This window comes from Anser anser (assembly GCF_964211835.1).
Source record: "Anser anser genome assembly, chromosome: 10".
NCBI classification, from domain to species: Eukaryota; Metazoa; Chordata; class Aves; order Anseriformes; family Anatidae; genus Anser; species Anser anser.
The window spans coordinates 3,621,101-3,637,262 of record NC_139730.1 but is presented as its reverse complement, the minus strand read 5'-3'; the positions used below and the strand labels follow the sequence as shown (position 1 = coordinate 3,637,262).

At 43.9% G+C, this 16,162-nt stretch overlaps 1 protein-coding gene across 1 annotated transcript in view; it reads left to right on the top strand.

Annotated features, from left to right (window-relative positions):
• Window positions 1-16,162, top strand: part of ASB7 (ankyrin repeat and SOCS box containing 7) — a 58,561-nt gene extending 42,399 nt beyond the window's left edge. The window contains exon 6 of the mRNA XM_083849760.1: window positions 1-16,162. This exon is cut by the window's left edge and continues 14,451 nt beyond it. The gene's annotated coding sequence lies outside the window, so the exon portion shown is untranslated.

Sequence of the window (16,162 nt, the reverse complement as noted above, 5' to 3'; positions counted from 1 at the left end):
GGCAGGAGAGACATCAGATGCTAACGGCCACTCCAATTTCACCTCGAGCTTCCCTGTATTAGGAAGGCTTTTCGTCTTCTGCTGATAAAAACAAGTCACGAGAGCCAAAGAGTAGCCAAATCTTGGAAACTTCTGCGTTATTGTCTGTCGGCCACTGTCTTGATCTAATGACCTCAGTAGCTGCAAGCATTGAGCCTGTAGTGCCTGCGCGACGGAGCCAGCCTCTCTAGCTGGAGCTGGAAGAGATTAACAGTTTTTGTAGCTTCTGGCAAAAGGAAAGGACAGGAAGCGTTGTTGACCAGTGTGCCAAAGCTCAGTTTCCTTGTGAGTATACAAGTCTGTTGGGCTCACAGTGAAGCTATCCCTCGGGACTGATTTCAGGAGGTGATTTCCAGCCCTGTTCCCCATCCCTCGTGCCTGCGATGTCTGGTGGGAGCCTTGGGTAATCCCTCTGTTCTTCAGAAGGGACAGGCTGGAGAGCTTCCAAACGATGTCCCGTCGGTGCTGTTACCTTTTTATTACGAGGAAGTGCAAGGTGCTGTAGTGCTGGGAGGAACGGGTGAAATCTGCATTGGCTTTATGTGGCCGTTGAGCTGCTCCACTGACTCTAATAAGCTGCTTTGCATTATAGGATAGGCAGATCACTATCTCAAGAGATCACCGCAGTTTGGCTCGTTTTCCTTGAGCTAGATAAGCAGGAAGGACAGTCCCTGATGGGAGGAGAGGGAGAGAAGGAGCGAGGAGACATGTGGCATGTGCAACCTGGAAGACTTGCCTATGAGCTTGACTTGCCTCCATCCAGGGAAGGAAGCTGATGCTAATGGCTCTGCATGAGATAACAAATTATGCTCAAGCATGTGTTTTCTGTATTCATTACAACATGTCATGGGGGGGCGGGGGGACAGGATGTATAGTGCGCGCTTATTTCTGAAGCCTCAGGAGAGCTGCCCAGATGTTGAAAAGAAGTAAGGAAGAGAGTTGGAGATAAAGGAGAAGGACCTCCAGGGTGGGACTGTAAAAGCTGATCCAGAATAGGAGTCATTGTGTTTTGCTCTCCGTCACACCAGCTGGCTTCAAGTGGCAAGGGAGCTTTCCAGATAAGCTGTGGACAGTAGGAGCATAAATAAGGAACTTGTTCCAAAAGGTTGAAATAAAAAAGCTGAAGGATGCAATACACCCATAAATAATTATTTAAACGAGCTTTCTTTAAAACAGCTGCTGGGTAAATTGTCCTAACGTGAGCCTTAGGTGTGGTGTGAAATATGGTGATAGTCTGCTGTTTGTTGATAGTTGTTGTGCAGTAATCTTAAACAGGACGTTTTAAGAAACACCCTTGTAATCGCATTGCCATATGTAGCTGTGCGCCTGAGACGTTTCTAATCCATGTGGTTAGCTGTCAGATGCTGCATTAGTGACTGATGTAACTCGGTATGCTTGGTCGCTGTGTGCTCAGAGCATATGGTTTTGAATGAATTATCCCTTTCCAGTCCTTCCCCGAAGGCTTTCCCGAGACTTTCCTCCTGCTCTGCGGAGCTTCTCTGTGGCAAATGGCAGAGGTTTCAGGCTGAAGTGGCCTGAGGTGCAGCTGACCCGCTGGGGTTGCCCAGTGATGTTTCTGTTCCTCTCTTCGCTCTGGTGCAGTTCTGCGGTGTTTTAATTTAACCTCTGGTTCTGCTAAACCCAGAGGTCGGGATCTCATCCATTGCCTGAGCATGCAGAGCTTTCTTGCTGTAATCGTAGAGCACGCTTTCCTTCCCCACTCCCAATTTCTGGTCATTTTGTGCGTTTGCAAGAACCCAGATGCTGCTGCTTTTACTAGGTAATGAAAGCCCAGAACATTTTGCTTTCTTGTGAGTAATAATGCATTTTAATTGTCCTGAATTTAGCATGCATAGACTCTCATTATTTATTCCCTTCCCAAAACATTGTAACCCTGTGGGATAAGTTAAAAACCCCTCCCCTGTTCTGTCTGATCTGTTCCGATGTCCTTCATGTCCTTGCCTTTCTCACCACTGGATTTTCAGAACAGAGTTGTGCCTTCTTGAAGCCCTTTTTGCATCTCAGATGCATCGTCCCTGCAGAAAATTCGCACCCGGGAAAATGCCTACGACTTGTGTCAGCTACTCGCTATCCAGGCTGTGGGATGAAAAAGCGAGCTTTGCAAAACATAGTTGCAAAGAGACTTTTGAGTGTGCTAAAGGATGTTCGGTGCATCTCCCAGGTCTCTTGATGCTCTCGAGTTGTTAGAGTACAGTCACAGTCATGATCTCCTACGTATTTACGTATTTAGGCAAGGCAAGATTGGTGGGGGAGGAGTTTCCTATCAATTTACCTTAAATAGATTTGAGGAGAAGAAAGAAGCCCCAAAATATTAGTTTTCTCCCTGAATCTTGCCTGAAGTTAGCGCAGTGGAGCTGTAATTAGCAGATGTCTGTGCAACGAAGCTCATGTTGCAATTGATCTCTTGAAATTCTGAGATGGATAGACTTGTCCCATCAATCATACGTAGTGGGGGACCACAGCCCTTCCCAGGGTCCCAAAGAAGGGCGATGTTTGTCCTTCCTTTCCTTATAAGAGGGTAAAGATGATCTATAGGGGTACATGTTGATGTCTTCAGCTAAATACTTGAAAATAGCAGAACTTTATCCAAGCTGTCGTAACTTCTTGCGTCTGCTCATGTTGGAGTCAAGTGGGTGGACAAGAGAGTAAATCAGCAGAGAGCTGTGAAGATCGGACGATGGGCAGTGCAGCGCAGCTGACAGATAATGGGATGATATCATCCATTTCCTGGAAAATGCGAGGATTCCGGCCAAAGCATTCCAGACCCCGAGTGCTCAAGTGAGCTGGAGAGTTCTTGGAATATTTTAAACAGAAGTTTCAGTCGTCCAGGTGTAACATGATTAAGGATGAGTAACTTCATGGCAAGATGTGACTCAAGATCAAGATTTCTGGTAACTTTTCACTAGGCAGCAGTAAAAATTGTAGGCAAGGAAGGTGGGGGTAGTAAGAGTTGTGGTCAAGATTTGGGGAAAACAATGTGTGGTGATTAAGTGGCTTAACGTTTGTCGCTTCGCAAGTGGAGAGCGTTGTCTGGGCTGTGTTACCATCAAATACAAGAATGTTTAGGCTTAGATTTTTATTTTTTCCTCCATAAGAGGACTCAGGAAATGGAAGTGTTGAAACAGACAAATTCAGTAATGGAGGGGAAGATGAGGAAACTGGGGACAGAACGTGCGCATCCGAGAGGGGGTCTGAAAGGAGGCTGCGCTGGTGAGCTTTTGGAAAGGGTGACTCCTGCGTTGTGCGTAATGGGGAAAGATCAGTTACCTTCTGTCAGTTTCTATCACCTTTTAAACTCTTATCAGTTACCTTCTGCTGAGTTTGATGTCTATATTCAGACATCAAAACATGGTCAGCATCCTTAAGAGAGAGGCCCAGGATTCATACTGGGAGGTGGTGGGAGACTTTCTGAATATTATTATAGACAACCTGAAAGAGCAGGAGGGACTTTACCTGCCAGTTGCTTGATTTCAAACTTAAAATGAAGCGAAAACTGGACAGAGAATTTATACATCTACTTCACTGGCAGTAAAGGTAAGGAAAACACACAACAGGGTTTCATACCTTGGGGTGGGAGCAGATGTGAACACACACCTGCTTTTTTGAGATCCTCTACTGAAAGAGACTAGGAAAAAAAAAGGCTTATTGAGGTCAAAAGAGTACACAATGTCAGCATAAACACCGACAGCTACAGGTGAACCTAGTAACGCATCTGGTGTTTTTCCACGAATCCTCAAAGCACAAAAATAAGCTGGGGCCGCAGTCCGTGCTTCGTCCAGCTGCTGAAATGAAGGTGCAGGTACATTAAGGTAGAAGATGCCCGTCTGGGCTGCTAATAGGTTATTGTGTTTACGAGGATCTTCAGAAGATAAACACACATGAAATGTCTCATCCTAATTGTATTCTGTGCTTAGTGTATTTGGCAAACGCGAGCTAATCTTTTTTTCACCCTTTTAAGATCAGTTGGCCAACAGTGTGAGCACCCAATTATCTGGATGCCAGCTGTTCTGACGGCGTGTTTACAGACCGTCTCCTGTGCGTAGACGTTTAACGTGGGTGGATGGGGGACAGGGAGGATAGAGAGCTGGCTGGAACTAAGGACAAGTCATCCTCTGTTTACCAGAGACCCAACACATTCCTGCAAGTGAAGCCCTGTGATCCGTATTGTGCATCGGGGTCTTCTGGAAGTCAAAGTCCCAAAGGAAAGGCGACTGCACACAGGAGGATCCTGTTGGTGTGTGTGGTAGTGGGATCCCAGCTTTTCTGGGAATGGCAGGTACACGCAGTGAGCTCTGCTTCCAGCTGTGTTTAGGAAAATGTAGGTGCTGCAGGTGTAAGGGAGCCGATGGTGGGATGCTCGTGGTACGCGAGGTGGAAGCAGGAGAACATTCTGAGAGGCAACAAGGAAATGTGACAAAAGCCTTGAGGACCAAAGTAAATAATGGTCATATTGCCCTAAAACTGGTAGCAGTCAGGAAGAAGATCTGGAGCCGTATGCTGAATGTGTAACTATATTCCTGGAAACTGTGGCCGCATGAGCCCTGCAACGCGATGGCTCCAGAGAGCACAGCTGCTGGACACGGCGTGTAAGCATAGCAGGGACGGACCGTGATTTTTGAGTCTTTCACAAAACTCTAAAACTGTAATCCTTCATGTCAGGCAATGGCTTAATACACTTTAATCACTTCGTAATGAGGAAAAAGTCTCAATTAGTTTGTGAAACCTTTTTTTTCTTTTAAATCAGCTAAAATATAATTAAATAGAAAGCTAAGAACCAGAGTGCCTGTCTCTTTGGCTAATCGTTTTTAAAATAGAGCTGTCTTGAATTCTTACACATCATTGAAAAACATGAAACAAGATGTAGCAGAGGTTTGGTTGAATGAGTTAGTGAGTTAGTCTGTGCAGATTTCGGACTGCGCAAGTACATGCAGTAGCAAAATGCTGGCAGAAAGGCCCTGTCTGGCGAAGACGCTCCTTGATCTTGTAATTTTGTTAGCAAGTAAAAATGGGTCTGGAAGAGGCAGGAACTCCTGCAAAAGAGGAAGGAAAAGGAAGAGGATCTAAGCCTCCAGCATCAGCAGCACTACTAGTTGTGGCATTTCAGAGGCACAAGAAGAGAATCTCTGGAGAGCTTTGACAACTAGCCAAGGTGTGTCAGCAGGGGGTTGCGGGGATAAGAGGTCCCCAAACACTGCTGAGGTTTCTGGTCCCAAGCACCATCCGCAGTCAGCTGGGATCAGGTGCAGGGGACATGGGCATCCTGGTGCCCTCCCAGAAGCTCCTTCCTTGATATTTTTTTCTCTTTTTGGCTCATAATGGTGGAGCCATTTCACTTTGACAGTAGCTAGGTTTTTTTTTCTTACAGAAAAATAAGAATGGGACGTCTGCTTCTCTGACCTGTCCTTGTGGCTCTTGCTCATCTGTTGTAACTCCATCCCAGTGTTTAACAGCCATCGCTGCGTTATCTGCGTTACTTCCTCTACTCTTTTTGAACCCACTTATAATTTATCATCCAAAATGTCCCATGGCAATGAGTTCCACAATTGGATGATGTTGTATAGGAAAACACACTTTTCTGCCTGATTATTTCATTGGTTTTCCCCTAATTTTTTCATGTTACGAGAAAGTGAATTGTTTCTTATTCATCTTTCCATTTGGTTCATGAGTTGAACTGCTTTCGTGCTTCACCTCCAGTTCCAGTCATTGTTCCTGTACTCTTCTTTTTACACACAACACGTTCATTGCTATTTATTGCTTTTCTGATTTTATTACAAACTCCTGAGGTGTAGAGAAGGGCAATTCTAGAGGTGAATGCAATGCTCGTGGATTTTTATAGCAGACTAGCATAACTTCTGCCAGATTCTCTTCTCTCTGCCTTTGTGGCAGCTATTGAACGCTGTGCTGATGTTTTAAAAGTATCGCTCATGCTAATGGCAAGATTTTTTGTTCCTAGTGATAATAGCTAATTCAGTCCCCTGTGTATGTGGCATTAATATTTTTTTCCTCCATGTACATTACTTTGCCCCTATTACTGTTGTGGTACAAAGACAGTTGAAATTCATGTTCTCATAACTTTTTGCAACACTTCACAGATGGTCTAGTTTTGATTATCCTGAAGAATTGTATGCTGTCGGTAAGACTGATTGCCTTTCTGCTTACTTTTACAAGCAGTTTATGAATGTTGGTCACTCACAATCTCTCATCCTCAAAGACTGAGGATGGCAAAGGCCAAGACTTGAGCTTTTCTCGTCATTTGTTAAGCCTGAGTAGAGCACCCTGGTACTAAAGGAATGGGCTGCCAAATTAATAGCAACCAGAGAGGTTCCAGCCTCTGAGCAAGCAGTGGCATAGAGGAGGTGCTGTGAGCCAGGAACATCCAGCACAAACCTTGGGGTAGGGACTGAAGGGGGCTCCCTGGAGGTGGCTCCAGTAGCTATTGTGGGACCTGGCTGTGACTTCTCAGAGGCAGTTCTATCAAATCACCCTGAGCATGGCCCAGGAACACTCGATTCAAGGAACACAGCGATTCAAGGGAGCGATGACCAGCTGGGTGGAAAGTGCAAAAGAAATACAGGCACTTTCCCTGTGTCCTTGAGCAGCTCCTGCGGACGGGCTCTTCTGGTGATGGATATGCCTGGCTCTTTATGTTTGTTTTTTTCCTCCATCCGATACAGTCAGCCACTAAAGTTGCTAGGTTAAGTTATCTTCTGGAATTCAGGGGCTTCCTTCCTCCATCTGCTCTTTCAAGCACTATTTGCCTCTGCTCCAGTGGGGTGTTTTGTTTTCCTTCAGTTAAAGTTTAATGGAAGGGTTTGGGTAATTTAATCTCTAACCCCTCATAGTTCATCAGGCTGTATAGGAGGACAGGACCTCTTCTACATTTTTGCAAGGAAATTCATACAGACTGAAGCGGTTTCTGGTAAACAAACTAACTGTACATTGGGGTGGAAATTCATCTTTTGCAATATAAACAAGAAAAGTACGTGTGCACATAACAAGAAGTGGAGCTTGGGACGTAAATGCCTGGGCGTCCAGTCCAGTTTCTGGATGTCCACTTTAGCTGATAGCACAGTGGTAGACAGGAGTGTACATAGCTTAAATATCTTAAAAACAAAATGAAGAGACAACTGATCAATCTTAATCTTGGATAAACATTTTAATGGGAGTAATTTTGTGACTTACGAAGTTTGAAAGTCCCAACTTAAGGAATGACATGTTCTTAAAAAATAACTTGTCATCGTATCGCTATTCCTGCTCCTAGTAGTAAGAATAATGCCAAAAGCGGGTAGCTTTAGCAAAGAGAAAATTTAGACCTTATATTTGAAAGGAAAAAGGCTGAATTTTAGTTTATTTTTTGCATGTGAGGTTTACCTTGGCCTTGCAGGAGGGATGCTTTTACACAGGCAGAGCTGAACGAGCTGCATCACTTTCTTAATTGGTTACCTGAGTTTCTAAGCTTTCATTTTGATAGCTGATAGGCGTTTTTGATTACCTACAAGATCAATTTGTTCTATTAATATAATATTAATATACATATGATTATATTATAATCCTACCCATGCATTAAGTGAGGGACCTGGCTGTTACAAAACACAAGTACCAGTCTGATGTCTTGTTTGTATAACAAATTGGTTGGGAATGCCAGTGTTGCTACCATGGCGCAAAGGAAATTAAATGCATCCACAAAACTACAACCTCTTTGAATGTTTGGTTTAAAAAATATAACACAGGATACAGTTTTTACCCATGGCAGCTGTGTTTGGCTTTGTCTTCAAGTGCGTGCAGCTATACAGGCAGCTGCTATGTAGCTGCCATAGTGAGCACTCCAGACGAAGGATGAGTTTGGTATTCATATTCCTTTTGTTGTCAGAGGCATTATTTTTGCATTTTAGAAGAGACAGTTTGTCTTGTTAAGAAAGATTTAAAAAACGTTATTCCAGGAAGTTAACTTGCAGAATTTATTAATTTTTCACCCCCGCTTTCCTCAAGGGACATTCCACCCAGCTCCAGTTGAAAGCTCTCTCTTCACATGCTGTTTGTAAACACTGCAGCCAGCTCTGCTTCCATTCTCCTGCGCGAGCATCCTCCCCAAAACGGACTGTCTGGGGTACGTGTCCGTGTTTCTTTCCTGCTTTCATATTCCACGGTCTAAAAGAGCTGTCACATTTCTTTGCTCACCTGCAGTTTTTTCATTTTCTTTGTGTGATTTCATCCTGCTATTACCATTTGCAGCTCCTCCTTATCAGCTAAGAAGTGATCTGTTCCTGCGTTACACTGCTCAGGACTGGTATCAGCCTTAGCAGAGCAGTGCAGCAGGGAGTTACGGCATTGCTCCTGACAATGCAACGGTCGCGTCCTTTTATTGTGTTAATAGGACTATTTTTGTACTGTAGCTCCTTCTATCAGACCAGTCTAAGAAATACAAGTATATAGTGTTACCATTGTTCCCCAAAATGATGCAGCTGTAAAAGTATATTGTTATGCTCATTCTGATGAGCATCTAAAGGCAGTTTCATGAACTGTGCCACATCTGACATCACTGAAAATATTTATCTCTAACGCACATGATGATGGTAGAGTCCACAGTGATCAGAATAGAGAGGGGGGAAAGACCCAAACTTGGGTTTTGTTTTTTTTTAAAAAAAAAAAAAGGATTTTTAAAGGTGTAAATCCATGATTTAACTTGACTTCTGAATCACAAGCATCAGATTTCCAGGGTCAGCTCAGCAATGTTGCTTGCCAGACTCTCCAAGAGATCAGCGCTCTTTGCACTTCACGCAGATGCGTGAATTATAAAGTCTCTTACTGACAGTCTTTTTTGCTGCTTCATTCAGTAATGCCATGATTTCCCCTACCCCTTACCTTTCTAATTTTCTTCACTTAGAAATATTAAAACTCGCTAATGAGCTCAGACTTGGGTGTCTTTTTTTTTCTTGCTTATTTCTAATACATTTGTAAAGTAGTTCGGTTAGGTGGAGGCTGTCTGTGCAGTACGGTGTTCTGGTGTACTTGAGCTTTTCTCTGCCTCCTCCACAGGAAAAGCACTGAAGCTGTCATGGAAGCAGCATTAAATCATACCACAGGTTACCGACACAGTGGGATACATAACAGACATTGTTTAAGGAAGGAAGAAGTCATGCCATTATTCCCCCTAGATATTAAGCCCTCATTTAGCTCAGAGATGACGATCTATTTGGAAAGCAAATGGCTCCCTTTCTAATATCATCAGTGGGTGCTTTTTCAATATCCTGTATAATTTCGGACTGAAAGCACCTGTCTTCTCAACCAGATGTACAAGGCACTGAGGCATGACCGACTGAAACCCAGGCACTGGAATTCCCTCCTGCTGAGTTATTTCTTTAGAGATAATCTACAATCACTGTTTATCTGCAATCAGACCTCGTATAGCATTTTCTGTAGGTCTGATGAGACTGAAAAGCATTAGAAGAGCTTGCTCTTGAAGCAAGCAGCAGCAGTAATGCAAGTGCGTGCATACAAAGCGATAGTCTCGCATCTCTGCGACTGGACATCTAAAACACCTCTGAGACGAGCAGGAAAAGGGCATGATGCAAACAGTGAGGACTATATTTCAGTTTAAAAGTGGGAAAAGGAATATGAAACGAGCTGATTAGCTGGTCTCAAATACTTGAAGTATCTAGCGATTGTCTGCACAAAAGTTTGTCGTGATATTAGCCTGACAAGGCCAACCTTGGTGACAGCCAAGGGGCCATACATTTCTTGAAATAATTAAGCAAAAATATCTCACACATGGCTTCTCCCTTAGAATGTGGCCTTATCGGGTTTCAATTTTATTTTGGTTTTGTTCTGCATTATAGCTTGTTCTTCCCTGCTTGGGGTTGGCTGTGGGGGCTGTGGCAGGGGAAGCTGAGAGGAAGAGCAAAGTATGCTTCATTTATTTTGGAAAAATACATATTCCTTGCAGGCAAACAACTCCTATGAAATATTTTCATTGCCATGAGTGATTGTAGCTTCAAATGAAGATTACATTTATGATGGATCTGATGTTGTATGCTCAAGCGCTGAGGTATTTCAACGATCAGTATTACAGGAAGTCTTGTATGATGCTGATGCAGAAGCTGAAAAGGTTTGTTATCCTCTGAAATGAGGACAAATGGCTTTCTTGCTGCAAAATAAGCAGGTAACTTGTGGATAATGGCAGCCAGCAGTGAGGGGGAATAGCTTTGTGTTTTCCTTCTGGTCTAAAGGTTCTGGGCATTTTGACAGATGCCATGCAACCATGAGCCAGCGCAGCAAAGTTGCTCAGGCCACCATTAGAACGGCCAGGTATTTCTGATGTTGTTTCTATATTTAAAAAAATAAATAAAACAGTGCTATTTTTGAACTGGCTGCACATGCTGATTGAGGGCAGCCGTTCCCATGAGACATCTCTTCTCTTATTAACAACCAGGACAGGTTAACTGGATAAAAGAGGATCCTTTTTGAGTCTCCGTTTGGAGTGAGAACAAAAATACAGTTTTTTGTTTATTTTGAGGCTATACAAATTTTTATTTTTTGCTTACACCTTCATCCAAACTCCTTTCTTGTCTATGTAACTTCACAGAAGGCTGGGCTTGCAGAAACCTCAGGTGGTGTTTTGTGAGCTCTTCAAGTTGATATAAATGCATGGTGCTGCCAAAAGGGAAGGTTTCACTTTCTCTCTATACCCCAGCCACAGGTTTCCACACTCTTTGAGGTCTCTGTTAGATCTGTTGGAGCTTCAAAGCCCTGCTGTGGTGTAAGGGGATGTTCAAAGGCACAGAAGTTTGGGAGATGCTGCAGAAACACTTTAATTTGCTATGCCAGCATCAATAAAGAAGTAATGAGGCTGAATGATTAATCCTTATTTAACATTTTTGTTACTTGAAGGATGGTTCCTCTTTTTATACCTTGAAAGTTAACACATGGAAGTGATTGGTTACATCATTTCATAGTAGCTGTCAAAACTTTTCAGTAGCTTCGAACTTAGTAGCTAGAGGAGGTCATGGGACAATCACCACTTGGCATGCAGTTTGTGGGTTTTTGATTGTTTGGGGGAAACAAGAGGCACTGTTGCAGGGAAATCTGGTAGCACAGATGTAATCACATACCCACAAGCATTCACTGGATATAAATGCTGAGCTTTGCTTTCTTCAAAACAAAATAAACATGAACATCTCCACTTTCTCTCTTGTAACTGAGACTTTTTTTTTAAGTTCTGAATTGTAAATCGTCGTATTAAAGAGGTATAGAAGGATTGCCTTGGATATGACCTGGAGATTTTGGGATCAGTTGACTCACGGTATGGAATGTGGAACACGTAGTAATACACAACCTGTGCATTCACAGGGCTTGTGCTGTTGAACCCATATCTGGTTTTGATGGCCTTGCATCCTGCTACCTAAATGAACAGAAATCCAAGGAGGTTGGGTTGTTTCACTTGGTGGTGTTTGGTTAATAGTATTTCTTGGCTCTACAGGCTGGAGCTGATACCTACTGGTGGTAGAATCAATTCTACTATGGTAAGTTAAAGAATGTTTTTCTAGATTACTTTGAACATTTTTCAGCCCAACCGTCCCTGGAGGTATGGCCAATATCGCCCTGGCCCGCTGGAGAAGCCCTGATATCTAGAGACCTGGTATGGCAGTCGTTTTTGCCCTTTTGCCGCATTTGAATGACCATGTCATTGACCTGACTTCCTTGGGACCACACAGTGATTACAAGAAGTTGGGCTGAAATGGGCGTAGTTTGGACCCAATAACCTAGTTTGAGGATGTAAAGGGATAGAGCTCCCAAAGATACTACTACACCCTTAGCACGTTTCAGTAGAATTGGCAAGTGAGTGAGTACTGGGGACCCAGCTGTCGTGGTTCCATCATGAATGGGGGTGGAAGAGCTCAAGTGGTCATTGATGGTCTCCTCAACCATCAAATACCCACCGGCTCACCTGCAGTAGTGGGGTGGTTGGTTTGCACACAGCTCTAGGCAAACCGTGGTGACCCAGCCATGCAGTTGGAGAACATTGGAGGCAACAAGAGTAGGAATGTGAAGTGGAAAGTGGAAAAAGCGGGGGCACAGGACTACTTCCTGCAGTGTGGGGAGCTTGGATTCTTAGATCCTGATTAGGAGGAAATAGGTCCCATCTAGAGTTGTATAAAAGTGCTGAATATTCTCTTCTTTCTCCCCTTTTTATCTTTTTTTTTTTTCTTTTTGGTGGGGGGAATGGGGTGGAACAAGTACTTTTAAAGGCTCAAGTACCAGGGGACCCTGCAGAAAATGAAGTACTCAGAAGGACAGCCATTTTCAGTAAGTGGACTTAATCAGGCATAGATAATGGGGAGTTAGACCATCTTTGAAAACCATGATGTGTGTCACATAAAAGGATTGGAGACTTACTGTTATGAGTTTATTTAAGTGAAGTGAGATTTGGCTTCTTATGGATTTGAATCCTTCTAGGGACTATTGGCATGGAAAATTAAGAAGGATTTTGCCGGGGAGCTGCCTGGAGGCATTGCCTCTGTCTTGGCCATATTTATGCACACAAAAAGAACCAGAGACAGGATTGTTGGCCTCTGAAACTTCTCTAAGGCATTGAATAGAGTCTTGTGTTTCACTGAGAGAAAGCAGGATGTCATCTGCTAAAAAAGCAATTTTATATTCTTTATCATGGATTGTGATGCCCTGAATCTAATTTAAGGCTTTGAAGTATTCTGAACCTACTTGCATTATCACCAAATCCCCTCCAGTTAACATGTTCAGGGAAAGGTACATATCTTAAAAGAAATAGTCATGCAAGGAGCCTTCCCCATGATAGCTGAGACTTTCGTGCAGACTTTGCAAAGCGTAATCTAAAACTTCCTTGGCTGCAATTAAGTAAATCTTGTGTCCTACAGCAGTGAGATAATATCTCCACAGAAATGCTTTTTAAAAGTTTCCTGTTTCCATTGTGTTCTCAATCCCCATGGGATAATATTCTCATTCACTAAGTCCTGGGCCCTTAAAAAAATAATAATTAAAACAGGTGTGAGTCAATGGGATTCCCCAACTTTTGTTTGGCCTTTGCTTAAGGAACATTACAGCATGCCCGGTTTATTTGAGCAGCAGGAGAGGTGCTGATGTTTGCACGCAGCTCGCTGAGCCCACAGCCATGAAAGCCTGGCGAGGGAAAACGTGGATTCTCAGGATGCACATCAGACCCTTTTATTCGATACTTTGTCTGCGTTGGCAGATTTTCCCCAACTCTGTCCCATACTATTTGTGTTTTGGCTCTTCTCTCCGAGGAAGTGCTGTCTCACGATGAGCGTTGCGTGGACTCAGTCCTGGCTCTGCTCGGACTCGGCGCATCCTCCAGCAAACAACTTCGCGTGCCTCAGTTTCTCCAACTGTAATGAATGCCAACCAAAAGTTAGAAGGGCGTAAAAATAACGTAGCAGTTGCCAAAACTTTTTATCCTCCAGCTCACCTTGTAGGAGGCATTAGGAGGTTCTCCAGTGAAAGCTGCTGGACAAGTGAAACCTTTATGCAACTGTTCCCAAGATGTCTGGTTCTCCAGCTGAGCCTAATCCGCAGCTGAGTGGCTTGACTGTCTCCCTGATCTGCTAGAGACTTTACTCTGAAGTGCATTTTAGGAGCGAGACCTCTGTTCTTCTGAGGGCATTTTGGGTCTAATGCTCCCTCCTAGGGAACAGGAGGAGGAGAAAATGGTCCATAAAATTTCCATTACACTGAAAAGCAGAAACATCTGTTGGAGACTGCAAGTGAGGTTGGAAATGGTATTTACCAGCAACGAACTGGCATCTAGTCTGTTCAGACCCTCTGCAAAATAACTCGTTTCCTCCCATGGAAAATAATGTGAAGGAAGCTCTGAGTCAGGATCTGCCCCAGGCACTTGAAGGCAGCAAACTGAGCACTTTTAGCCAGGTTATTCTGCATGCACGTATGTACGCGTGCGCCTGTGCTCTGAACGAGGTGCATCTCATGAAATCGCAGCTCAGCAATGAACTGTTTCTAATAACAAGTCTTACATAAAGTCAGCTGTTCTGCATCACGCATTTTGAGTTTAGAAACTCAGCTCTGTAAAACAGAGTTTCAGAAAATCAGTTTGGGGTTTTTTTGGTTATTTGTTTTTTTAAGGAGGGATTGTTGGAAGTGACAAAGTCCCCAAGATATCCAGAGACCTATGGTCCTTCTACTCCCAGGAAAAACATGTGTTATGGAAAGGGGAAAGGCCTACTTTCTAAAACAGTGCCTTGGGTCTATGTGATGCTTGCTTACTCCATGTATACGTACAGTTCTCTTTTTTCTTGGTAATTCTGGTGCTAGAAGGGCAGAACCTTCCCTGTGTCTGCAGAGCTGCCCCATGAGAAGCTGCTAGCAGGAGTGAGAGATCTTCAGTGCAGCCAATTCCTTTGTCTTCCTCTTACTCCGGAGGCTGGGGGAGCCCAGCTGCCCTGGCCACGTGAGATTCCCAGCATCACTGCAAGCCCTGATAGGTCACCACTGAACTGAACTGCACCTGGATTAATCAAATGTCTGCGTACATTTATAAGGAGTGAGAGGTACTTGCCTGTCTTGGGTGGGTATCGGTTACTCCTCGATTTTGTCCTGCACCAGAGCCCGGGCAAAGCCCAGGTGTGCTCTGAGAACTAACCAGAGCAGGCTCTGCTGGGGTAGGGGATGTGAAATCCAGAGGCTGGGAGCTGCTGTGGGCAACCTCCTGCTTGGTAGCATCATCTCCTGTTGGGTGGGAGGTTGTGCATCCCTAACCGATGGCAAATTTATCACATGAAGCATGCCAGGAAGGCAATTAATATCTTTGGCTTCCATTTTGGGATGCTTTGCCAGCTTCTCCTTCCAGCCTGTTTTATTGTGGAGTGTTTAATTAAGAAGGAAGAGGGATTAAAATGGTGGTTTGAAAATCAAGATGCAAGAAAGGCTCTTTTGCATCACCGTGGTGCAGTGTTTCATAGTCACAAGGTGCTTCTTTTGTTCAAAGCCCTACCTTGCTCCAAGAGATCTGATGAGTAAATGAGTCACAGCCGGTGCTGAGCAGAGCCTGTGACATTGGCTGCTCTTTGGAATTAAGATAATTGTGAGTGCTACACGCACTAGGAGTTGGCTACTTGTTACATTGATTGATTTAACAGATTATTTCCTCAGATTTGCGTAAATCATTTTGAGACCTGACTCTGTGGTTGCTACTGCTTCCCACGCCGTGCTGCAGTGTCTGAAGAGCCTTCCTGCGTGCAATGCCATGCACAGGATGGAAAACCCTAGCATGGCAGGACATGTGGAAGCCAAAGGTGCCAGGGAATGACGTGACCCTGGTCCCTTTGCCTGGAGCAATGCTTTGAATCTGTTTTTCCCCCTTCCACCTGTGCTACACAGCTGGAGAGTGCTCTGAGGGTGCAGTTGGTTGGGGAGTTGTGTGCATCCCTCTCAGGCATCCGGGCTGAGCGCTGTCAGATGCGACATCCCAGACTAGACCATTAGTTTGACTATACATGGCATTTCTTTCTGTCCTTCTGCCAGGTTTTCTTCTGAGAATAATATATGTGCGTTGCAATGCTAGCTAACGATGCCAAGGACTGCTGGAGGAACTCTTGCAAATGACCTGTTTTTTTGTGAGATAATCTGTGGGTTATTAAAAAGACATATATTTAAAAATCCTAAAGTCAACAGATTTGCATGAAAAATTGTCTGCCTTGTCTGGCTTACTTGACACTTTGGCTGTCTCAGAACAGATGGGACAGTATCCAGCTGTGGGAAAGGAAATACATTTAATGTTCATATTGTGGTCATTGAAATGTGAGGGGCACCAACAGGCTCATAAGGAACCACTGAGAAAATCCCCAAAGCCTATCAAAGTCTAGGTTGCATAATTTTGACATAACAGTGCTGCTCCAAGTAGCTGTGCTAAATCTAATAGCTGTCCAGGCTGTTCTGTCCTGTCATGAAAGATTAGGCTGATTAAGACCAGTATGTTTCAAGAAATCATTTGTCCCTGCAGATCCACGCAGGATGTTCTTGTGGGTTTAAAGAAGAACCTCTGAGGAGGCAAAAAGCTAGTGGTTTGTGGGGGGAGAAAAAAAAAAAAAAGGAAAAA